The 27,184-nt window shown below is 37.3% G+C and overlaps 1 protein-coding gene and 1 long non-coding RNA gene across 2 annotated transcripts in view; both read right to left on the bottom strand.

Annotated features, from left to right (window-relative positions):
- The window catches only part of HS6ST3 (heparan sulfate 6-O-sulfotransferase 3), a 663,851-nt gene that overhangs the window by 63,724 nt on the left and 572,943 nt on the right, over positions 1–27,184 (bottom strand). The window lies entirely within an intron of this gene.
- LOC137752039 (uncharacterized) lies at positions 19,349–21,391 on the bottom strand. The gene is made up of 2 exons (XR_011071030.1): positions 21,173–21,391; positions 19,349–19,798 (listed from the first exon to the last, which is right to left on the bottom strand). It is a non-coding gene; the product is annotated as an uncharacterized lncRNA (long non-coding RNA).

The following is a 27,184-nucleotide window of genomic DNA, read 5'->3' as shown; positions in this document are numbered from 1 at the left end:
CTGGGATTGAACAAAAGGTCACTGAGGTCTGCACTTTATGATTCATCTTGGCTTCTTTCCAGACCCTCAACTTGAATCACAATCTTGGCGAGCCAGACAAGAAGGATTCAAATTCCCCTGCAAAAAGCAGTGTAAGTAAGATCAGAAGTTTTAATAAAGCAAATATACCGGCTTGATCTTGGGGCAAGTCCAAAAGTCACAGAGCCATGAGTTATCTCTCTGTGTTCATTGATCTGACCCCATGTTTACTCTTGCACGGTGTGTGGCCCACTCCACAACGTCGTATTTTCATCTACTCTCTTTTTGCATCCTGTATTTTCAACAACTATCACATCCATGCACACATGGATGTTCTGTTAGCTCCTCCATACTCAAAATGTCCAAACCCTCAATCCACTGTTTTTCCCCCAAATGACCTCCAAACTCAGATGCATTTTTAACACTATAGTCATAATGATCTTTCCAACGTGCAGCTCTGATGTAGTTGTTGGCTACCTCAGAAAGTTCCAATAACATCCCATTCCCATAGAACAAATTCCAATAGGAGGAATCTATGAGGAATTCTCATAGAACAAATTCCAAACTTCTTCCATTCCTATAGGACAAATTCCAAAGATGACATTCAAGACTATCGTCTACATGAGGGGGAAGGACCATGCTTTAGCCAACATTACAATAACTTGGAAGGGATGCTCTTCTTATTGAATGTTCATTCTGCACCCACTTACAAACACTGATATACCTACATAACTTGACCTGTATAACCTGGTGCTCCTGATGCTATGCCTGACTCAGTGAAGATGCTTAATAAATATTGTTTTATTTCCTCATACCTGTGCTCTTAGGACAAGAAATATTTAACTCTAATATTTCTCCCTATATAATGTTTATTATAAACATATTTATATTACAATATTCTGAGTATTTGATGAGTATTTGATGACATTTGATGACCATGGCCCAACAACCAGATGGCTTTTTTGTTCTGGCGTCCATTTTCTTGCTCTGTCCAACATAACACTGCTCTCTTTGTTTTTCTTTAACTGGATGCGCTTAAGAGTATAGAATAGTGCTGCAATCTACCGTCCATGTTCCTGGTATGCACTGAAATTAGGCATATCACAAACTCTATTAAAATAAGGTAAACCCTTTACCTCTGGAAGGTAAATTGGGGATTGGCAGGGAACCAGCAACTGGTAGTCTCAGTAGCACCAATTCTGACGGCCTTGTTGAGTTTCACGTCCCCCTTGGGTCTCGCCCACCTTGGTCAATATAGGCCGCGCCAACATCTTGGCCGCCAGATGTGTGCTATTGTCCATATAAACGCTGGCCTATGCATGAACCCAAATACCTTCCCTCGTTATCCCTTAGCAAAGCTGGAACACCGTGGAATAAAAAAAAAAAAAACAGACTTCGCCAAATACGAAAGCAGAACACAAAAACAGTAAAGAAAGAATAAGAAGTGTAAACTCGGTCACGATTATACCATCTAGATTTGTAATATTTCATAGCTAGTATTTCACTGTCACTATCCATTGCTCGTGCTTGTTAGAACTAGAAGCCAGGGGAAGACGGTCTCCTTGCAAAACACTATATATATTTAGTAGCTCTTGGTAGTCTTGCTTCAAGTTGATGCCTGATCAGCAGAAGATTTTTTCCGTCAGGATGTGATTATGAGTATCAAAAGCAGGCGTGCCAAGATCTTCTCCAACTGCCTGGGAGCGAACGGAACGCCTGCTGTGTAACAGGACATAGCTGCCAAAATCTTGGAAGGCTTGGCACCTTGATAGAGGAAACAATGAACATTTGTTTACTGCAACCTTCCTGAAATGTATATATGCTCTCTCAACCGGGGGCTGGAATGATTAGGTTTCTCCTCTTGTAACCCCTCAGCCATTTGCGATCTGCTTATGTTATAGTTCTATGAATAGTTGAGTCATTACATCATTAGAATGCTTATTGAGATTTCCTGAATTATTTCAAAAGATGACTTGCTTTCGATATATCATCAAATTTGCTGATCCAGCAAGAGTCATTCTGCCAATGGATTAATTACCTACTACAGCACTACCCTCCTTTCAGAGACAATAACTGTTGAAACATGTGTAACCTCATCAAGACTACTTTTGATAGGGTGCCCTAAACACCCCAAACAGACCTCAGATCCCAATTCAAGCTTGATAAAAGTGAGTACTGTTGCAAACTTTTCTATCGACTTCTGACAATTACTACCCAATAATTAATCAATCCATAATTTAATACCAATCTATTGAGTACTCACAGTGCCATAAAATCTACTATTTTTTTCCTCAACATCTCCTTCTATTTCATCCCCACCAAGAAACTCAAGTATGCTTTGTTTTGCATCACGGTTTTCTATATATTGCGGCAAGCAAACTTTTGCCTTACAAAACCACTATTCACGTGATATATAATATTCAATTAAGAATCACTTGGTTCTTTAAGGCAGGCATGTACGTAAAACATGAAAGTGTTAGGTCTCACTTATATTTGCCTAAGTTTCTGGTCATTTAAAAAATGAGAACATGTCTGCATTAAAGTTACACTCAAGAGAAATTATTGGAGAAGTGCTAAATGGTAAAAATCACAACCAGCATCCATTTTCAATTCAGTTCATCCACGGGAGCTCCAGTCTGGTGTCTATAAATAACTGAACTGCATTGGGCAAGGAAGCCAATATTTAGAGCCAATAGCTGTGCACACACATAGTTCTGGGTAATTTATTATTCTGTACAGTAAATGGCTGGCCCATAATTCACAAGCTGAGAGTTAATGAGAATATCTGTCCCTAATACCCATAAGAAAGATAAGGACTGGTATAATGCGGTTTATCCAGGACTTCTGAACCTTTCAAGGGCAGAAATGAAAGCCTCTGACAGCAGAATGCAGCCAGAAATATTGCACTGACCTACAGCCTTCCCGTTCTTCCTGCCTCCCATCAAACCAATCCATGTGTACATGCATTAAGGAGCAATTCATTCTGAATAACTGTTCCCAAATAACTTGATCCTTTTTAATCACTGGTATAATTAACTTAATGATATAATTGTGTAGCTCCAAATAAGAAAGGGGTAGAATAGGGATAGTAATTTATTTCTTCCTCATAACTCAGCTAGTAAAAGTAGAATATATATATATATATATATATATATATTATATACACACACACATATATATACACATACGTATATATAATACATATTATATACATTTGAAACTATATATAAAATACATATATTCTATATATATATACATATTCATTCAAAACTATCTATCTAATCTACATGGGGGTATATAGGGGTGAGAAACAAATTAAACAGGGAAAAAGTCCCCCAAATGACTAATTGTTTATCAGTATAAGTGCTTTTATTACAAACCTTTAGAAAGTAAATATATGCTGGGGGTTTCATCAGAGTGGTAATAAATATTAATAATTACCAATTGACTAGAGGTTTTAAATGGCCCTTCTAAAGCAACGTGTCAGTAATGCTGTGTTCCTAGGAAACACAGAATGGATGTCTGCATTCATGGCTTCTCCTCTGTTTGGGGTTTTAAAGTCAGGGATGTGCTCAACGGTCTCTCCTAATGGCCTTCTAACTCTTTCTGCTATTTCCTTGAAGGTAGCTGAAATGTAAAGAAGATGTGTTACCACTCTATCCTGAAATGAACCTACCAAATCCCCTGCCTTAAATAAAAGCAGATTGTGTGTGTGTTTGTGTGTGTTGTCTTAGGTACCTAACAGTAAGGGGTTCTCCATGTGGGCCCTTTGGCCAGGAGCAGTGCTCCCCCAGGTAGCTCATGGGCCAGCAGTATCAGTATCACCTCAGAAATTGTTCAAGCTGAAAATTCTCAGGCCCCTCCCATGGCCGACCTACTACATTTCTGGAGCAGAGCCCAGGAATCTGTGTTTACAAGCTCTGCAGGTGATGTGTTTGCTCACTAGAGTTTCTGAAGCATTGGTCTAGAATCTTCCTGTGCTGTGAATAAAGTGGGTATAAGCAAGCAGATATTAGAGACTAAATAATGTGATTGCTGGCATTTTAGATTTTATATAAATGGCTCATAGGATCCATGGCATTGCTTGTACATTCACTGAAGAGTGTGGATGTTGCTTTTTATGAAGGGCATGTTTATGGGAATCCAAAAAAGTCGTATTAAAAATCTTTTTTCCCCCACCTGTATTGTGGCTTACGTAGCAGGAAATAATCCATTTTATTCTGAGTTTAAACATGCTTCAGTCAGAATAGAAGAAATGGAGTTTGAGTATTTATGTTAAAATTCTAGCCCCTTGAACAACTGTGTCTGAGGAGAAATGAAGGAAAAGCTAGATAAGAATGCAAAACTGACATAGTCGGAATTCGGGATCATTTGCTAAGAAAGTCTTGCGTATGTATGTACTCAAATGTTCTGCTTGCAGAAGGCAGGCCCCGAATCACTGTTGGCAATTACTTTGCTACATGGTCAACTAGCTGAGGGAGTGACGCTAAGCATCTCTCTCTTTCATAGACAGTGTTCATTCCCCCTTCCCCTTAATCTATTGCCTCAAAGGCAGTTAAGAGTGGTGTCTGTATGCTGAGCCAGTGTGACCTACCTTCCAAGCATAAGCGAGGTAAACAAAGAGAGGAGAAAGCTGCCGCTAGTGACTGGAAAAATAATGAAAGCATTCTTCTTCCCAGGCCCTCAGAAAGACTGTGAGTCTCTAAGGCTCTACTGTGCCTGCCTGAATGAGAAGCGAAAAAAGAAAACAAGGTATAGGATGACCTCCAGGATGTTTTCCTTTCCAGTCCCTGGCCTCGTTCTTCTTAGCTAAAACAAGAAAGCAAAAATACCATGGCTTCCAATGGGGGCAGAAGAACAAGGAATTTACCTGATTTTCATATTAGCTCCTTCCAAGGACTCAAGGCATTCCTGGTCCTTAATCAGGCCAGGGTGATGGGTATCTCATTTGATAAAGTTGTGTTGATGCTTTTTATTTTTTTCACTTTTAATTCAGGGCATGTCCAATTTTTTGACCACTTAATAATTAATTTCTAGGCTGATTGAGATTTGGGCAATATATGAAACTGGCTGGCTTCATGCCTCAGCTTGCGTTCCTCAATTCCCAGACTAATTTCTTCATCCTGATCCATTTCACATGGCTTTAGGCACTATTTATCACCAAATACCACCCAGACCTCCCACAAGCAGAAATTTTGTCAAAATCCTATCTGCCACCACGTGCATACACCCAGCTTTATTTCAGGGTTGCAATTCAAGAGGTTCTCAGACAAACACGGAAGCAATGTACAAGATGTGTAACAGGTTAAACAAATAGGCAACATTTTTAATGTTTTTGTATTCCCTCCCGCATTTCCCCCAAAAGTCATAATTTCTCAATATCACACACAGATTGAGACATATCTGACCTTCATTTTCTTAAACCTTACCGTGGGGTGCATGTGTGTTAGTGTATGCATATACGCATGTGTGTTAATCACAGTGCATCACATATAGGAGGTATTTGGTAAATGTTTGTTGAATAAGTTATTGAAAATATTTGTTAAAATACTTGCTATATAACTACCATTGTCCTGCAGTAGATGTGAAACAAAAAGGCCATGGAGAGGATTTTGATGTGGGTCTGAGGATTCCAGGCCTGATGGCCTCACTGCAAGTTTCATAATTAATGGTTATTTATTAACTACAACATAGGAAAGTAGCTCAAAGAGTTTGATGGATAGATTGCTGAAGAAATGTAGGGTAATAATTATACTCTGCACAAAAATACACTAAAGTTACAAATACTTGAGACGCTCCACTCAGAGACTGGCTCAATTCAAAAGCAAGAGATCCGTTGTGCGACATTATGCCTAGGTTAACAACATTGTGCTGTACATTTAATTTGCTAAGAGGGTAGATCTCATGTTAAGTGTTCTTACGACACTAAATAAAAATAAATACATGAATAAATGTATGTTATTCATAACAATAATTTTTTTTTAAAGCAAGCTATCCCCGGAGTGAATTTGTTAAGAATGTTAGCCCTTTCAGATTAGTAGGGTTCTGACAGGACAAAGTTAGTGCTATGTAATTTCTTGTATGAACCAGAAGAAGTCTCAAATAATCTTGTTGAAGGGCAAACATCCTAGCTGGGGATGGTCTTATAGCTATAAACTATATTTTGGTGACAAAGGGGGGATTGTTTTCATCAGAAAATAAACAGACTGAAGCTGATGCAAGGTTACTCAGAAATATTTCTCTGTGACACCCCAAAGGAAGTTTATCCTTAGAGAAAACTGCAGTTCTTTTGCTGGGTTGCAAGTGAAAGGATTCCCTTTAAAGATGCTAGAGAGTCTCCAAGTCCCTCAGACAGTGAGCTGCAAGCATGTAATCCGTCATCTCCAAATGCTATCCCACCTAGGCTCATAAAACTTCTACTTAATGATTTTCTCAGGCATCTCCCTCCCAAGGGAACTTCTGCCTGAGGGAAGGAGTGGGAAAAATAGACATATGCTAAGAATCTTCCTAGTTAAGGGGTTGAAATAACAAGCAAAAGACAATTAGCACATATAATCAGCACATAGGAAATTGGCCGCATTCAAGGTTTTAAAATTCCCACTTTTATGATGATTAACACCATATTGTCACAGTTACTTTTCCAAGGGATGTAAACAGAAATTTTGCCTTATATGATTTTTTTAATCATTTGCTTTAGTTTATAAACTGAGGTTCATAAATGTTTCTCACTGGATAATTAAATGTTGCCCTTTCATTGGAAGTACTGAGGAAAAAAAGGGAAATTCTAGTCTCTACTATTTTAACCCTCTATTTTTCTTGCTTTTTTTCTTTACTATCTCAGGGTGACAAAGAAGAATGGAACAGGGACCAAGTTGTGGTTCTGACTGATTGACAACAGGCTCTACTGCCTGTTTATGCTCAGAATGTATACATGGAAATTTGGAAGAATTTGCCTTGTACAATCAAATAATATCAGCTGCTACCCTGATTTCATTAACTGTAATAGCATTTATTACAGTGTCATTCCTACATCTCAGATGAAGCTTTTATCTCAAAATAGAATGTGTCCTCATCTCTTTCTGAGACCTGTTTCATATTAAAACAGCTGCCAACACTCATAAAAGAAAAAAAAGCTCTTTAAAACTCTGAGGCTATATTTAGTACACAAAGCTTTTGTTGAATACATTACCATATTCTTTGTCAAGCACTTGGTTCCAACACACAAGGTGAATGTAAGAGAGGTGCATTTTGCAAAATGGAGAGAGAGAGAGAGAGAGAGATTGGGAGGGAGAGCCTCTGCTCACAGAATCCAAGGCAGTACTGCCAAACTCAAGAAAAGTCCCTGGAAAAATCACAGAACGCTAGTGCCGGAGGGATCTTACCGTCATCGAATCCAATCTCTCCACTCTAGAGATGCGTAGGCTGAGGCTGAAGCTGCGAGAGATAACATGTAGTGCTGAAGTAAGGCTAGTGCAACTCAGGGACTGAATTTTTAATTTTGTTTAGTTTGAATTCCGGCTTCAATTTCAATAGGCTCTCACGGCTAGTGGCCACCCCATTGGGCGACCCTATACTGGCTATTCCTATGTCCTTCTCTACAACTAGGTTTAAAGACATGGCCGATGGGTTAAAACTCGAAAGAATTAAAAAGACAAAAGTCACTCACAATTAATGAAATCCCCAAAGCTTTCTGAAATCAACCACAAACATGACAGGCATTCCAGGCGGATGTGATTCATAAAACAAAGACCTACGAAAACCAAAACACTTGTGAGGACTTACAACCTTCCTCCGGAGCTGAGAGGATGAGAAAGAGTGAAAGTGGCACAAGAGAGCAGGCAGGGCACACACTTGTCCCTCTGACTTCTTAACTAGCAAGAATCCTGCCTGAACAGAAATGGTGTGAAGGAAAGCTTGCAGAGGTGCAATCAATGATTAATAAGAGGGGAGCCACTGAGCAAGATGGCAGGGTTGGAAAGACGGAGAAGATCATCCTGCCCATCTCCTCTCCTTATCATGCACAAAATCGATGCCGAGAGGGTGAGGAGGCAGCGGACACTAATCAAGTATATTGGATTTTTATCGCTATGTTAGCAAGTTGGAGTGTGACCTTGGGAAGCACACTTAACTGGCTATCTCACTTGCTTCACCTATTTAAAGAACTGATAATGAGACTTGGTTTCAGGTACCTTGGGAAGCCTAAGATGAAAGTGTAAGATATAATCATCACTTGTTCCTTTTCCATCAGGCCATACTTCTCTCTCCAGTTAATAAGACCAATCACTTTCAAACCACAGTCCTAGTTTCTTGTTATAGAAGCCTTCTTTGAAAACAGTCAGGCTTAACACTTTTTTTAGCTTCTTTCAAAATATAACAATTGGGGCTAAAATTAGTGTTGTTCATGTACTCAATAGAAAAGGCTTTAAAATATTTAAGGATGGAGCAAAACCACGTGAGGAAGTCCCTAGAATCTAAAGAAGTGGATGTGAGTGAACATTGTTCTTACACTATGAACTATTTTTAATTAAAGTACAAATGGTTGTGATTCTGTAGGTATAACTGCCGGTCATTGTAATTTCTTTCATTTCTACTCTTTTCCTGAACACCACATTTTCCTTTGGAAATCAGCTTATTTTCTAACTTCAAGGTTATCCAAGAATAATTGTCTTCAAAAAAGCATATCAATGCAATAACGCTTGTAACCCTCTTGTCCAATTTTTTCCCATTTATTTATTTTTTATTTTATCTACTGAGGAAACTATATAGTGCTTGCTATATGTCCAACATTATTCTAAGCACTTTACAAATATTACCTCATTTAATCAAGTTACCACTATTACCTCCAATTTATAGAGGAGAAAAATGATGCAAAAGGAGGTTAAAAATCTTGTCCAAGCCATGCAGCTCCTAAAGGTGGAGCCAGAGTTTGAACCCTGCCAGTCTGGGTCTCTTAACTTTTAGGTCATGTTACTTCATTTTAGGTATATACTTATGTCAAATTTTAAAATAACCTTGGTAAAATTAACTGGCTTAGAAAACTTTTTAGTAAGCCACTTCCCCCCCCCCCCAATGCTGTTTACCCACACCCTGTTTCCTCACTTACACTTTACTTCCAAAGAATCTAAATGGGCAATGTGCTACATCATCTCACATTTGCAAATCATTTCTCTCGAAAGGAACTAAATCACCACTTGGACAAGGGCCGTATTAGGACAGAACATCTATTCCTGTATCTCGTTTTTTTGTGTGTTGTTGTTGTTTTTTAAGTTTATTGTATTTTTTCTAAAACTTAAAGGACTGAAATGGAGAGAAGGCAGTCTAATGGAAAAGAAAGAGGTGGAGGGGATAAGTAAAAGAGAAGAAAGGACAGTGGAAGGAATGAGGGAACATAGGAAAGATGCAAAACCTCTCAGCTTTGCCAAGCCTTGTAAAATGTTCAGTTCACACAAGATATATTTAGTAAGTGCTAATTATTTACAATCAGTGACTTGAGTGGTTAAAGAACAGGTTGGACTTCAAATAAAAATATCTTATTCTCCCAAAAAGAAGCAGTCTTGAAGAAGGCCGTTGAGCCAATGAATAATTCTTTGTTAATTTTATTCACAGGGCGACAAGAACAACCTGAAGAGAGAAAATAAGGTTCCAGTTGGAGTCTATACAGAACCAGCTTGAGAGAGAGATCAACACAACTGTAAACATCACCTTCTATTGCTAAGTAAATGCAAGGTAAAAGGTTTAGAATTTGTGTCCTAACAACTCTCAATAGTTAGAACATTTATAAGTAACTCTTCTACTCTGATTTGATGGTATATATTTAAATATCTACATATTTCAATTCAAGCAATGTTACTTTAATCTCATGTATACACACACCTTATTTTTTCCAGTTTAATTGAGATATAACTGATATACATTACTGTATAAGTTTAAGGTGTATAGCATAACAGTTTAACTTACATATATTGTGAAATGATTACCACGATAAGTTTATTTAGCAACCAGCAACTCATATAGATGCAACAAAAAAGAAAAAAACAAGAAAAAGAAACAAAATTTTTCTTCCTTGTGATGAGAAATCTTAGCATTTACTATCTTAACAGCTTTCCTATATATCATACAGCAGTGTTAACTATAATCATTGTGTCATACATTACATCCCTAGTACTTATTTATCTTATAACTGGAAGTCTGTGCCTTTTGACCACCTTCCTCCAATTCCCCAACTCCCCTGCCCCCATCCTTTGCCTCTCTCTGGTAACCACAAATCTGATCTCTCTTTCTATGAGCTTGGTTTTTTGCTGCTGTCATTGTTTTTTGCTTTGTTTTAGTTTTAGATTCCAAATATAAGTGATAGTGACTCTATAATACATATAAAAAAAGATAATACATCATGGACACATATGGTTTGTCAGGGAATGGAAGATTTGTTTAGCATATGAAAACGAATCAATATAATTCACAATATTCACTAAAGAAAGAGAAAAATTATATTATCTCAGGTGAAGAAAAGAATTGACAGTATTTAATACCATTTATCATTTAAAAATTCCCCAAATTACAAAGGGGTTTGACAGTAGAAGTCTCTGCAGACAATTCACCACATTAATAGGTAAAAGGAGAAAAAAAAGTCATATATCCTCTCAGTACATGAAGAAAAATTTATGATAAAATTGCTTTACTCCTAATAAATATCATGAGTAAGCTAGAAATAAAAAAGAACTTCTTGAACCCAATAAAGAGTAGTTCCAACAACCTAGATCCAAAACATCCTTTACAGTAAAATGTTAGAAGCAATCACTTTAAAATCAAGAGCAAGAGAAGTATGTCCACTATCTGCTTCTATGCAAGTTGTATTACGGGTCCTTGCTTGCATATTAACACAGGAAAACTAAATTTTAAAATATAAGAACTAGAATGGAAAAAACAAAAATGTCATTTTTCACAGATGATATAATTATATACACAGAAAATCCAAATTAATTATTAAATTAATAAGAGAGTTTAGCAATCTGGCTAGAAATAAGATGAATACACAATCGCTATACCGTCAATAACAATTAAAAAAATGTAGATTTTTTTAAAGATATCATTTAAAATAGCAACAGAAATATAAAGTATCTAAAAAATCTAACAAAAGGTTTATAAGACCATTATGGACATAATTTTACAGCTTTACTGAAAGACATTAAAGAAGTCATAACTAAATAAAGAGATTTAGCATGTTCAGGGGAAGGAAGGCTTACTATCATAAAAGGTACATTCCTCTCCAAATTTATCTAAAGAGCCAAATCCCATCAGGGTTGTTTTCTGTTTGTTTGTTTTTAAGAAATTTGCCCAGGTGATTGTAACATGTATATTAAAAAGCAAAATGGCAAAGGCTATTGAAAAAGATAAATAGGTTGTGAAGACTTGCCCTACAAGATCAATTTAAGGCTCTGGCAATTAAAACACTGTAGGATAATTACAGGGATAGATTAGGGGAAAAAAACCAATAAAACTGAATAGACACAACAGATTTATGACAGAGATGGCAACACAAATCTCTCGGAAAACAAATGCTTCTTCAAGAATGTGCCCTGGGACAACTGGTGAGTGACATGAGAAAGAAATCAAATTTGAACACTACCTCTCACACCATTCACAAAACTCAATGCCAAATGTTTTAACTATAAAAGGCAAAATTTTGCAGCTTTTTGAAGAAAATATAAGAAAACATCTTTATATTCCTGGAGGTTAGAAACAGTTTTAAAAGGACACAAACAAAAATTTAAAAATTAATAGATGCATTGAATTCCATTACATTAAGCTTTCATCATCAAGAGATATTATAAAGATGGTGAAAGACAAGGCACAAACTGGGAGAAGATATTTACAACATAGGTAACTGACAGGATATCTAGAATACGTATAGAAATCTTAAATATCAATATGAAAAGACATGATTCAGTAGAAAAATGAGCAAAAGACATGAATAAATATCTCACACAGTGGGAAACACAAATGGTCTAAAAACTTATTTTAACATGCTCAACCAATTATCAATCAAAAAAATGCAAAATAAGATCATAAGATCCCATTTTGCATTTACTAGATTGGCAAAACAAAAGAGTTACACTACCAAGTTTTGGAAAGTACGTGGAGCAACAGAAAACATTCCTACACCACTGGCAGGAGTGTTAAGTGGTGTCAACACGTCAGAAAAACAATTTGGCATCATTTTCTACACCTAAACTTGTGCACATCCTGAGAATGTGCAAGTCCAGTACACAATGATACATGCACAGGCATGTTACTTAATGGCAAATACTAGCAAATGCTGCAAACAGCTCCAGTATCCATCAGTAGAAAAACAGATGCACAAACAATGAATGTAGCACATGGATCAATTGTAGAAACGTTCATTGAGTGATGAAAGCCTCTCTGAAATGACTACACTGACTGTGATACCATTACATAAACTCAACAGAAAAGCAGTATAGTATTTAGGGAAACCTGGCTTTAAAACTTTAAAAAACAAGAAGTTATTTTTTTTAAAGTCAGAGTAGTTACATCTGTAGGCTATTCAGGGGCATGAGGGAGCAAGAAGATCACATAAAGAGCTTCATCTGTATTAGTAATAATCCTGTTCTTAAATGTGGTGGTCAGTTAATGAGTCTTTGCTTTTAAATTATTTGCTTTAAAATTTTTCTCTTTGCATGAATTCCCTGGCCGTCCAGTGGTTAGGACTCAGCGCTTCCACTGTCGGGGCCTGGTTTCACTCCCTGGTCGGGGAACTAAGATCCCGCAAGCCGCTGGGCGCAGTCAAAAAAAAAATTCTATTTGCAAGTTATGCAAATGATTATAATCTAAATAATTATATATAATTCAATATATATATCTTAGATTATGTGTGTATATATGCAATATATGTACATATTATATGTATTATGTATATACATCACATTTTTTTAAGAGGGGACTTACAGTATACTCTCTCTCTCTATATATATATATATATACACACACACAATATACAATTATACAATATATATCTCTGTCCTGGAAATCAGCTTTCCTTTTTTTTAAACACCATATTCAAGAGAAATCATTGCATTAGCTATGATTAGTTATATCCTTACTCTTTTTGAACTGTTGGAAATCCAGGCTCCACTTAAACATGTATCCAAATGTATCAATTTCCATGTGTACACAGGTATATTCATTTTCTAGGGCTGATATAACAAATTACCACAAACTTGTTGGCTTAAAACAACAGAAATTTATTCTCTCACAGCTCTGGTGGTCAGAGCCCCAAATCAAGATGGTGCTGGGTCTGTGCTCCTTCTAGGGACCCTGGGGCAGGTTCTGTCCCTTTCCTCTTCAGCTTCCAGGGGTTCCTTGTCAGCTCTCCTGGGCTACATCACTCCAATCTCCACCTCTATCTCATCCAGCCCTCTCTCTGTGTCTTTTTCATTTCCCTCTGCCTTCCTGGTATAATGACAAAATTGGATTTATGGCCCACCCAGGTAGGCTAGGATGACCTCATCTCAACATCTTTAACTTAATTACATCTGCAAAGACCTTATTTCCAAATAAAGTCATAGTCATAGGTTCCAATGGGTATATCTTGTGGGGAGGGGCATCATTCAACGCACGACAGTAGGTATATCCACATACATTTTATTTTAAATATTATTTATAAATCTGAGATAATATTCATAACATATTATGAGGGGGAAAAAAAACAGTTGTATGATTCCCTTAATACAAATATACATAGACAGATATCTGAAAAAGTTATGGGCCAGATTATGATTCTCTCCAGGTGGTAGATAATAGGCAATTTTAATTTTACATTTTTCTATATTGTTTGAAAAGATGTTTCAATGAACCTGCAATTTTTTGTAAACAAAAAAGTAAGCTCTTTTCACTTTGGAACTAAAATGCTATTGACATGTTTCTTTTTTATATTTTAAAACCTTCACCTACATTTCAACTTAGGTTGACAGAATTTTAAAGGAAGCTAATGATATTTCACAGTAGGCTATGTCATGGCTGATCTCCTGCCTGTTGGGCAAAGTTTCCAGTCTCTCTTGAATGTCTTCATGGTTAATCGCTTTCTCTCAACAGAAGGCACACGGGTCAGACTCAGATTTGAGTTCAAGGCCAGCAGAGCAATTCTTCTTTTAAAAATAGCTTCTTCTTCTTCTTCTTCTTTTTTTCTTTTTTTTGTCTAAGGCATACAAAGCATTTTGAAAGCATTATCTCATTAACAATAACACTCCTGTTGATATAATGAAAGAGTTATAGGAAGGAGGTATGTGGCATGTACCTTTATCTTCACTTCACTGTCAAAGACAGACGGGCTTGTTGAAGATGGGATATGGCTTCCCAGTGAGGGAGGGGAGGTCTAGGACTGCACCCAGGGTCATGGTGCCATTCCTGTATAGGCTGTAGCTGTAGAATATTGCATCTCTTATAATCCCTGATTTTCCCCAGGGCTGATACAGAACTAGGCAGCATGTATAGAAGCAATTTCAAAAGATGGTAGTTTTAGTTGGGCCATGTAACTATCACTGTGTTATTTCTTTTTTACTGACTGCCTGCCTTGCAATGCCTGGTAACTGGTACAAGTCTCTTCAATGGTATCAGGGTAATTTAAATACGTAATTGAGGGAATTTGGAACATCTGATTATTGTCTTCTAGTTATTATGGGCAAAACACTTGTGGGAGATTTCTGCAGTTATTAAGAACCCTTTACACAAAATAATATCTTCTTCCATTTAATTATAGAAGAGTAGACTGAGAGCCAAGAATTTTAAGTTTGATTTGTTCTTATGCCAATGGAGTAGGGTAATTGATAAATCCATTTAGTTATTAACTCTGGATTATGATACCTAGGGATATTCTGAATTAAATGATAAGTAAAATGCAGCAAAATAAAGCTGAAGAGAGCATAGAGGTAAACTTATAAAAGATAAAAGTAGAAATTAATTAACTAAAAAACTAAGAGACAATAGAGCTTAGTAAATATAAGTGTGCAATACACAAAGTTTTGACCAATCTGATAAAGCGGGAAATAAAGATAACATTAGAAAAGGGGCATTTCTGCAGACACAAAGATGATTTTAAAAGTTACGTGAGAGTACTAAGTACAAACGTATGCAACTACTTTTGAAAATATACATGAGAGGAGCAATTTTTAATGAAAATATAAATTACCAAAATTGACTCAAAAAGATTTAAAATTCTTCATTGGACAAATGACCATAGAGGAAATTAAAATTTAGTTAAATTTCTATCCCTAATTTAAAGTACCAACCCAGATTATTTTACAAATGAATACCATAAAAGAAAATAATGGCAATAAAGAATACTGGTCTTATTTAAACTATTCCAAGGCTTAGAAAAAGCTGGGAAGTTTCATGCTCATTCTACAATGATCATATAATATTGACCCAAAACTATAAACTAAATGTGAGAATATTAACAAATTAAAGCTAGTGGCGTATTGGAAACTTAATATACACATGCATTTATACATATATTTGCCTATATGTATAATTATAATTACATATTTAAATATATATAAAAAACAAGACAGATTATATATATTGTGCTTTTTTCACTTAAAATGTAAAAGAAAAATCTTGACTTCTTATCATCTTCAACAACGGTACTTCATCAGTTGCATAGAATTCCATCAAAATCACCATTTTAAGGCAAAATAAAGAAATAATTTACTCGTGTTAATCACAGAGCATTTTTGCAGTGATACTAGGGAAAAAACTAACACCTGACAGTTACTCATTTTATGCTAGTCTCAGGAACTCCCCAAGTAACTGTGGCATCAACTGTTAATTTTCTATTTTAGTGAGAGAATAACACGGCAGAAAGAGAAGGTGGCAGTGAGAGGTAATTCTAAAGATCCGGTGAACTAAAAGTAGTTCAATGTCTGGGCTATTTATTTCCTAAACTAAAAGGTAATAAGGGAGCCAGGGGGTAGGAGAGAGAAGGATTTTGAGGGAGGCTACCAAGTGCCAACTCAAATAAAGGCAATTTGAAAACGGCAAGAACTTACACTGTTACACAGCACCTAGTGCCAGACTCTACCAGTCTCTCTACAAAGGGAAGAAAAAAGCATGATAATTCATTTCGCAGACATTTTTGAGGTTCTACTATAAGCCAGGCAGAGCAATAGGCAAGACACAATCATTTAATGAAGCCTGAAAATGTACATTGTAATGGATGAGACCAGGCAAAAGATTTATGAAAAGAAGGCATACAAGGAGAGTATGTAAGGATTGCATGTGAGACCTTTGCAAGCTAGCTCAGCTCTGAGTAGCTAAATATAACGGCATGAGCTATATTGCTCGATTCTGCATAGGATTAGTCATGGTTAATTAATTCGCCAGGACCAAGAGCTTTTCCTCTGTATTAATTGAGGACTTTTGCTTTGGCTTGTGGTCTTCTTTTCCAACTGTATTAGAAGCTTTTGCCCCAATTATTTCCCTTTTCATAAGACCTCGCACCTCCAGGTCACAAGGGTGCACAGTCCTGACCCAAGCAAGCATTGCGTCTTTATTTCTCCATCCATAGTTATTGGACCAAGAGAGGATACAAGATCCAAGCAGGGCTACAGAAAATCTTGCTGAACAAGGAAGTGGGAAATCTGGGGATACCCATGGCCATCTTTCATGCCATATGGAGAACACATGTTTGCAACAGCAGAGGATGAAGTAAACATAAGGGTGAGAGAGACAAGCTAAGATGAGAGATAGATCAAGAAAAATGACCTACATGTATGAAGTGAGATTCACCTCCAGCCTTCCCACTTGTATGAGCTAACGAATTTGTTTTTTACATTAGTTAAAATTTCTGACACTTAAAATTAAATGCTTCCTGAATGTATCTTCCTAATATCTACCCTGCTCCTAAGAGATTTCCATATGTGAATGATTCTTGTGACACCCCCAGCATCACCATGTTTTGATTATACTGTCTCCATGGCCCTGAATCTCAATCTACTTCAAACACCATTGGGCCCTTGTCATTACTCAGAACTGCCACACTATGAAGGGCTATCCTCTAATAATTAGAGAGATACACATATTCATTAGTATCTGGATTATGAAAAATCAGTAGTGACAGATTGCTTAATATAATTAGGTGCTATAAAGTTTTTAAAAGATTCTCTCCCATTTGGGGTAGTAATATTTTAAAAAAAGCTCAAGTGTTCTATCTAATTTCTAGCTAAGCATATGGCACATGAAAGAATAGATCTTGTTAATGATTTTCATGGCCCCTATTTTAAAACACATGGTATTCTTATATATTGATTGGTCTTTAACCAAAATAGACAAAAAGGGAAAACTGTATCATTCCAATCCTACTGAAAGCTAAATATAATTGATCTTTTTTTTTCTTCAAATTTCTTTTAGCCTTATGCTGCATTTTTAGAAAGCATATAGAATTAATTGAATGTGACGAATGGCTGAAGTGTTCTGAGATAGCATTAGGATAATAGAGAGGTAAGGAGCTGGGCCACGGTTAATCATAACAACATCCCACTTAAAAACTGGAATGCATCAGCAATCTGCGGTTGCCATACTGATTTCACTTAGCCCTTCTGGATGGAATATCAGGGAGATTTTCCAATGCAGAATCAAGACAGATGGTAGGGAGGTTGGGGAAAAATATAGTCTCGCAGTGTAATGGGAGTCAAAGCAAAGCTTTTTGAAAAATATTATTATAATTACTTGACAAACAACTGACATCAAACTAAAAACATCTATTAGTACCATGGCAAGAAGCAATGGTGTAAGAACCTTCCAGTCTTCAGCGATATTCACTAGCTTTTTACTTTTGATCAGTGAAGTTAGACTTTGCAGGGCTATCAGTATGACACTCTTATAGGTGAGTTCCTCAGATCATTTTAAAAATCAAATGACATAATGCCATTAATTAGACTGGAGTTTCAGGGGAAATCTTGACCTGAAAATGGAATTTTCAAAATGACATTTAATTACAGAGCAAGTGCTTAAATGTTATATCTTTAATAAAAAGATCATATTCATGAATCAAACATTAATGTTGATGGCTCATGATTTCCTATGAGATCAATATAGAAGCCCAAATCACGTTACTCTTGTGATGCAAGAAAGATGGAAGTCCACTCTTATGTAGGAAGTGCCCAGTTTTCTTCATGTTATCCAAAGCTTTGGAAGTGACTACTTTAAACTAGTTACCTCTATATAGTTACTATACTTTATCTTCCTTAGGTATATCTTTCACCTACTATCATTTTTTTGATCTTTAGAATTTGAGAGGAACCAAGGTAATTATTATTCTATGTACTTGCAAAAAGAGATAGCCTGGTGAAAAAAAATAGAATTTTGAGGTCAAGGGTTTTAATCCAATTCTATCACATATTAAGTTTTTGACCTTAGACAGTTTACTTAACCTTTTAAACCTTCAATTCCTCAATGTAAAATTGGAATGATATCAAATAATGTTAAATGTTATTAAGAAGATTAGATACATAATTATATAAAAGTGCCTGGATTAGTCCCCTTACTTTCCCTCAATCTTGGCAAGAAAATCCACTCTCTCTTTAAAGTGGGAGTGGGGCTGGATAATTTTCAAGTGGAACTTCTTGCCTCTTCAACGAGTCTAATGCATTGCTTGGGTCTAGTCGTGATACAGGGGACTGACTCCCTACTTTTTTCTAGAGCTGACAATTTATGGCTGTAAGGAAAGCCAGTTCAGCCAGAAATTGCTGCTCCAACTCATTGCTTGGGCTTCGTCTTTCTGCAGCAGTGGAAAAGGCTGAAGATAAAAGTGAGGCACCAGGACCAAGGCCAAAGGAGTAGAAGCCAAGTTTCAAGGGAAGTTTGCCTCTGCATCGGGCCAACTGCCAGGGGGCCGCAAGAGCAATACTGGAGTCAAAGCAGAAAGTTCCAGGGGTGCGTATCCATGACCTCAAATGTGGGTCAAGCCAGAGACCTAACTAACTGAACGCACTGGAATCAGTTCTGAGAGATTAAATATACACTAAATGTAACAGACCCCCGCTGGAAACTCTTTGCTCTCCACAAAGAGGTGGCCTTGCCCCTCGGCCTCTAAGCCGAAGCCAGTTCACTGAAGGAACTAAGGTGACTTGCACCACTTTTGGTGCATTGCCAAAACATAGCTGTCTCCAGCTCTGCTCTAATACCCGGCCCCTAGAGAGATCTGACTCATCTTTTTGAAAGGCCCTGGAGTCATGCATGTCTCCCGAGACGAGGTCATCACTTTTATGACTCAGCTGGGCACTGCCTTAAATCCTAGCACATGTTGTCACGACCACTGTTTTGCAGTTTATTTGTTCTCTTTTTGCCTTTTGATCTCCTCCTACTTCCTCTAGAGGTACGAAGGCAAGTTCAATTAAGTTAATCGAGGACATAATGCTTGAGCTGGAAGGTGCATTAGAAAATATTTATTTAAATTTCCTCATTTTTACAAAGGCCAGGAGGTCAGGTGACTTGCAGTGGTCATATGATGAGTGGTAGAGACAAAAGTAGAACTCAGATGTTTTGAGTGATGTTTTGTTCTTATGAAACAACATATCTTCTCTTGGATACAAATCATGGAATTTGTTGGACGCTTAGTAGGTCGTCAACTATAAATGTTGAATAAGTAGTTGCTTAACAAGTAATTGCCATGTAAGACATCTGATCAGTAACTAGATTCCTCTGTGAAGTTGATGTAAAGTAGAAAATCCGATTTATGTGTCTCCATTTTCTCCCTGTTTCTTTAGATCTGAGAATTGTAAAACACAGCACGAGTGAGTGGAAAGAGCTTAAGTAAACCATGCTGGCAAATGCACGGGCAACAGATTTGGTTTTGATGGGCAAATATGGTCATGTTTTCCCCTGTCATCTTGGCTACCTTGCGGCCTCTGAAAGTTCTGCCCTCTGGACAACTTATGCGAAGTTGATGTTAAAAATCTGGTTCATCCAAAGAGGAAAAAAAGATGATTGTCACAAGGGGAAGCCTTTTTAGAACTGAAGACAAGCTTCTCGTTTCCAACTGAAAATGTCAAACACTTATTCATATGGTTCTTACCCGACTTGATTTATATGAGCAACTGCCAATCCTCAACTTTCCCCTCATGCAAGTGCAAATGGGAAGGCTGTTCATTCAGCCATGAATATCACGTTAGTTTTGTTTGATATCCTGAATAGAAAATCATTTCTCTCCTCCATGTAGGAGTTATTGATTTACCCTGTCATTCGCTTTAAAACTCTCCTAGTTTCTAAATATGTTTGTTGTTTACCTGCAGGGTTGTAGAAAATAGGATTATTTTCCTTATAGTTTTCTAGAAGTTTGGCTTTCAAAAAATAAGTGTTGCTTACAACATGACTTGTAAGTTAAATTCATATTCTCCAAGCCCAGTGAAAATTACACTCTTTACAGGAAGAGAAAAAAATCAAAAGAAGATAAAATTTAATTTATACCATGTTTCCCAGCAATAATATGGCTTATGTACTGAAATCTATGCATTTTCTTAAGGACTCAAATATTTAAAATTTTTTACTTCTTGCATTTCTTAGATGAGATATGACTTTTACAGAAATATTCTTTAAATGAACATTCCAGAGAGTGAGAGAATTAGCAGGAAAAATGACATGTACACGATTGGGATAGATGAAAACAAGGTTTTCAGTGAAAATGATAATACAAAGATAAAGAAATAAAAAGAAAAAGGAGCAAGCTTGGCCCTACAGAATGAGTCACTTATTTCAGAAAGAGAAGAGGGAATCAGAAAGCATGATTTATAGTACCATGGTCCAATAAATCATAGCCAGAAAAAAGAGTTGTAAGGTACAAAACATTTCCTGTGATATGCCTCTTCGAGCACCAGATTGACAAATCTTCAAAAATTAGTCCCTACCCCCAAATGTATATTACAACAGAGAACTCTCTTGAAATCTCCCGATTCACAACACCCTCATTGTCAAACTAACAAAGACAGGACCACAAGCTGTGTTTTGGTTTTATTTCATACAGCACAAGGACTAAGAGCTCCAGAAAAACTGTAAAGAAACATGCCCCCGTTTCCCCACTTCAAAAAGAATAGAAAGATCATTTATTCACTGAGCAGGATTTCCACTATTACGGGATTTTACTCACAGTATGTAGCGCTCCTACAAGAGAAGAACAGAGGGTGTTTAATGGCCATGTTCTCCAGGGGAAGCTGGGTCATCACAGAAGCTTTCTCTCCCAGTACAAATGCTCAGTCCAAAGACTGCCAAAGAGGCCAGTCAATATCAGGATCACCCGAGTGACTGTTCGAGCTCCTGGATATTTTTAAAGCACGAATTTTGAGCCTCTCCACTTTTTTCAAACTCACTTTTTCCACATTAAATGACTTTCTTTTGAGACATGCCTGATGCATAACTCAGAACAAAGAATGACTTGAGACAGCATAACTTAACCACTGGTTGGACCATAAGGAAATAAACCACCTCCTACAGGATTAATGAAATCAGACCCGATCATCCAAGGTTGGCAATGAAGCATGGGAAGGATTGGAGGTCTCTTTGGACATCTCATACTCATTACTGCAGCCCTATGAGGAAATGTATTACCACGCAAAAAACCAACCATGTTTCTCTAAGTCCTGGAGGATAAGAGAAAGGTTAAGGGGGACACTACGTATTTCCCGAGGAGATTCTCCCTTCACCCCAACGTTGGCAATCTGAACTGGGTTTTATCAAGGAAATTGCCAGTCATTCCCTCAATTAGCAAGACAGGATGCAATTTCCTACTGAAATCTGTTTCATATTGAGCGACGTGTCTTCTTCTTTATCTATAGCATTATAATAAGAAAATGAAATGAATATCGCCAATCATAGGAATGTAACTCTATTTTATGAACATAAACTTAGAAATTGGCATTTTCTAGGAAAAAAATAACCCAGAATTTAAAACAAGCCTGAATATTCAGCTGAAATATCATGCACCTGAAACTGTAGTATTTAACAAAGTGTTCTTATTCCCTCAAGATGTGTAGGAGCTGGAAATCTTACAGCTACAGGTAACAGAATAAAATATGACTGCAGTGGCCTCAAATACATTTATTGTTAACATCCACCTGGTATATCTTTTTTCCTCCTTTCACTTGCAATCTTTCTCTGTCCTTATATATTCTCTGTGTCATTTTATGTGTGTCACTTATAAACAGAATATAGTGAAATTTGGTTTTCTTTTATTCAAACTAATATCTCTGCATTTTAAACTAGAGAGCTTGTTCCTCTTATATCAACTGAGACTATTGATATATTTGGAATGAGTTCTAATCATCTTATTTTATTGTTCCCATTTGTCCTGATTTTATCTAGGTTTATTTTTTTCTCTTTTCTGCCACATTTTGGAATCAAATTTTAAAATTTCACTCCTCTGCTTTCTGCCACTGGCTAGGACGTGACACACTATTTCCATTCTCTAGTAGCCATTTATATTAACTAGGATTCGTTCAGAGTAAGTGAAGCCCTTTGTACTTTTTAACATTATCATAACTACTGGCTTCATACACCCTCTTTTAGTGGGATGTTGGTATAACTTCAAAGCTGACAAGACCTAATCTTGCTTACAGAGACATGGGATATTTTGTTAAACTTGTGAACCACAGAATCACATGAAGGCAGAGCAGCACAGGAGAAAAGCAAGTATATCCACCGCGCTCCCACACTTGGTCTGTGCTGAATTCATTCATCCACTCAGCCATGTATGTAGTCAAAGAGCAGATCTTTGTTGCGTGCCCTCATACTGTTGGTGTATTACTTGATAATAAAACCAAATTGCTTTATATGCAAGGAGTTTGTCTTCACTGACTATATTGTGCATTTCAAAGAAACAAAGACACGATCTTCTATTTTATTTTCCATCTTTTCATTCAGTAGTTCTCAAACCTCAGTGAGCATCAGACCCACAGGGGAAGTTTGACAGTCATGGGGGAGATCTGGGGATCTGCCTTTTTAACAAGCGCTTTCTCAGATGGAGATGAAGCACAATCACATGGTCTGTCCAGTCAATTCTGCACTTAGTGGTGATCCAAAAATGTTTGCCACTGGGAAGTAGATTATTGCACTAGAATTGGGGGAGGTAGGAGTCTACATTTCTATAAACCAGTAGTTCAGGTATTAGTTGACAAGGTCTTGATAGTGTGGTGTGCAGATTAAAAGTTAATCAAGAGTAATAATAACCATGGTTACATTCTATCTTTATATTAGTCTGACCCATTTAATCCTCTGAAGTTGCACCAAGAACCTGACTCTTTCAAAATCATCCTTGGCTGAGAAGCTCTCAAAATAGATGGGGCCATGTAAGATGGCAAGGGAATCTTTGGGATTGCAAAAATGTTGCTCTGTGGCCAGAAAAAAAATGCACACTAAGAGAATTTAAACACTTTAATAATGCCACATAATGTCAAATGGCAGCCAATTATACACTTTTCTAAAAGAAGACATATTTCTGGTGGCAGTGAATTGTTTTCCAGACCGAAAGTTACTTTGAAAAATAATAAAGGATGGATTTTTCACCTTGTAAGTGTATATTTCAGTTGAAGGGGAAAATGCTTAACGTTAACAAGGTGACTGTGCTTAGCAACATCATAACCATAACCACTACTTCTAACTCTTTACAATTACGTGCTAGCTGGTATCTGGCAACTGTTTGATCAAGCATTGTTTCCGTCCCAGTCTTGTTGCCAGAGACACTGGGTGAGTCCATTTTGTGAGCAGCTATCCATCTGCCACCCTAAGGTTGGCCTTTGTCTTCCTCTTAGAAGAGAAGAAGAAATCATTTTGCTGTGGCTCGAGCTAATTTGATTTTGATCTCAAGGGCCCTGGCAAATTCTCTTAAAAAGTGGGGCAATGAAATGAGAAAGAAGGAACTAGTGATGGAGAATATCACCAACACTCCTCCTTACTGACTTTTATGAAAGTACCATGTAACTAGTCCAGAGCAAAAAGAGTGATGCGTGACCCCAAATAGGGAGGGAATATTTCACACTCCTGGCTCAAAATCTGTTACTCCATCCCAACTTGCAGTTGAGATTAGAGCCTTTATCTAGTATTTTAAAATTGTTTGTAAATGATCTAATTTGATTGTTTTAAATATGTAACATGGCATACAATTCAAAGTTTGAAAATAGATTGTCCATTTGTCCCCCAGAAATCCAATGCCCTTCCACAGAGAAGCCTTTGTCATCATTTGCTTGTGTATGCTTCCAGAACTATGCAATGCCCATATAAGGAATTAATAACCCTTTCAGTAAATATTTATTGAGCACTCAATATATGTCAGGCATTGAATATATGCATATATAAATGAACAAAAGAGTCAATATTCCTTGCCTTCAAGGAGTCTACACTCTAGTGTGGGGAGACATGCAATCAAATAAGATAAATGTGCTAATTTTGTAGCCTATTAGAACATGATAATTGCTATAGAGATAATTCAAACAGGGAATGGAGGAAGAAAGTCTTGGGAAGATGTAGAAATGGGTGGTCAGAATAAAGCTTTACAGAGTGACACTTGAGCAGACTTAAAGGAGGACAGATAGTGAGTTCTGTGGTTATCAGGGAAGAGCATCCAGGAAGAGTGAGTTTGGAAGCAAAGAATGGGAAATGAGATCAAGGTACACAGTGGACTACATCAGGCTGAGATGTGTCACTATAATAAACTTGGCTTTGATTCTGAAGGAAATAGAGAGCAAATGGTGGGGGGCGGGGAGGTTGAGCAAGGAGTGACATGATCTGACTTACATTTTAGCAGGATATCCTGGATGCTCTGTTGAGAAGAGCCTGAAGAGAAGCAAGACTTCTGAGGGCGCTAAGAAGGACTTGGCAAGAATACAGTCAAAAGATGATGACTGATGGCTTGGACTAGAAGGCAGCAATGGAGGTGGTGAGAAAAGGTCAGATTCTGGATAGACTTTGAAGGCAGAGTCAACAAGAATAGACTATGGCTTGGAAGTGGGCTGAGAAAGGAAGTCGAGAATCAAGAGCGACTCTAGGGATTTTAGCCGGAACAACTGAGAAAACGGTGGTGTCATTACTGAGATAGAAAGCCTGAAGGGGGAGTAGGCTTTGAGGGGAAAATGAGAAGTTCAGTCTTAGCTACCTTAAGCCCGAGATGCTTATTAGACATCAAACTGGAGATGCTAAGCAAACAGTTGGATATGTGAGTATGAAATCACAGAACAGACCTGAGCTGGAGAAATAAATTTGAAAGTCAAGGGCAAATTGATGGTGTTCAAAGCTGTGAGTTTGGAGGAGACCCCGACAGAAGTGAATGCAGGGAAGAAGGGAACAGGGTGGAGCCTTGGGATTCTCCCACAGTTAGTAGTGAAAATGATAAGGAGGAAAAAGCAAGCTGACTGAGAAGGAGGAGCAACGGAGAGGAGGAAAGCAGTGTAAGATGTCCTGGAAGCCAAGGGAAGGAACATATTTCAAGCAGGAGGCATGACAATTGTACCTAATGCTGCTAAACGATTTATCAAGACCAAGGTCAATGGCAATATTGATGAGAAGAGTTTTAGTGGGATCAAAACAAATTAGAATGGATTTAGGAGTTAGGAGCAGAAGAGAAACTTGAGAAAATGTGTATAGATTAAGTCTCTTGAGGAGATTTGCTGTAAAAGGAAGCCAAGAAGAGAGGTAAAAACTAGAGGGAGATAATGTGATCAAAAGGAGATTTGTGTTTTTTTTTTTAATAGGAGAAATAAAAAGCTTGTTTGAATGCTGATGGGAATGATCTAATAACAAGGGGAAGTGTGTGCATGTTTACACATATTCATTCTGTTCCACATGATATTGAGTTGGCCAAAAAGTTCCTTAAAACCCGAACAAACTTTTTGGCCAACCCAATACATAGTTACACACAAATCTGAACTTTTTTCCCCCCACTTAATGACAGTATTCCATCAAGTTCAAGTTCTCACTGACCAGAAGACACACCATTATTATTTTACCACTCTGAAAGAAACAAATATTCTGCCATTTAAATATGACAGGCCATTATTTGAAAGACACATCCTGATTCCAGAGATGTTAAAATGGGAAAAAAGAAAAAAAAAAGCACCTCTCATAAACAATGACATATGATCTGCATCTTGGCGATTTTTTCCATCTCAATTCAAAGAGAAAAGCATCTTTCATGAAAGCCTGAAGGATATTCCTTTTTATCAGTGTACCCTAGCTTATTTAACCAGTTCTTTCTGATGATGATTTACTTATTTTCAATTCTTTGATGTCATAAAAATGCTGCAGTGAGTACCCTAATATATACAGTCTTCTTTACCCTGTCTAGGTGAATCTGTTAAAGAAATTTCTGGAAGTGCAGTTGTCATCTTATGGAGAATCCAAATGGCTGTGCATAAAGGTTTTACCAGCCTTCAGCAATGTCTGAGCGTGCCTTCTGACCCACCACCAGCCAACATATGGTGCTGTCAAATATATTAATCTTTGGTGATATTGTGTGGGAGACAGAATAGTGGCCTCCCAAAGATGCCTACATACGAATCCACAGAACCTATGACTATATTCCCTTACACGGCAAAGGCGACTTGGTGATTAATTTAAGGATCTTAAAATGGGGAGATTATCCTGGATTATTTGTGTGGGTCCCACGTAATCACAGGGGTTCTTATAAGTGAAGGAGGGAAGCAGGAGAGCCAGAGAATGGGATGTGAAGAGATGTCAGAAAAGCAGAGGCAAGCAATATGATTGGTGGCTTTTTGAAGACGGAAGGGGCCACAGGAAAAGATGAGTTCCTCTAGAAACTGGAAAGGCAAGGAAACAGGCTCTCCCCTAGAAATGAGTGCTTCATTAAAATAACCTAGAAACTTTCCTCCACTGTTCTATACTCTGAAACAGAACAGCATTGGAGCTATCTATTATTTAACATTTCAGTAGAATGGTGCTTTGAAATTTGCTATAGAAGTTGGTCTGTATAAATTTTCTATATATTCTATTCTATTTACAAAGTCATCCTCTTCATCCATATATTTTTTTAAATTAATTTATTTATTTTTGGCTGTGTTGGGTCTTCGTTGCCGCATGTGGGCTTTCTCTAGTTGCGGTGAGTGGGGGCTACTCTTCGTTGCGGTGTGCGGGCTTCTCATTGCGGTGGCTTCTC

The sequence above is a fragment of the Eschrichtius robustus genome, chromosome 18 (assembly GCF_028021215.1).
Source record: "Eschrichtius robustus isolate mEscRob2 chromosome 18, mEscRob2.pri, whole genome shotgun sequence".
In the NCBI taxonomy this organism is placed as follows: domain Eukaryota; kingdom Metazoa; phylum Chordata; class Mammalia; order Artiodactyla; family Eschrichtiidae; genus Eschrichtius; species Eschrichtius robustus.
The sequence above is the reverse complement of the archived record's forward strand: the minus strand, read 5'-3'. Positions and strand labels throughout refer to the sequence as shown.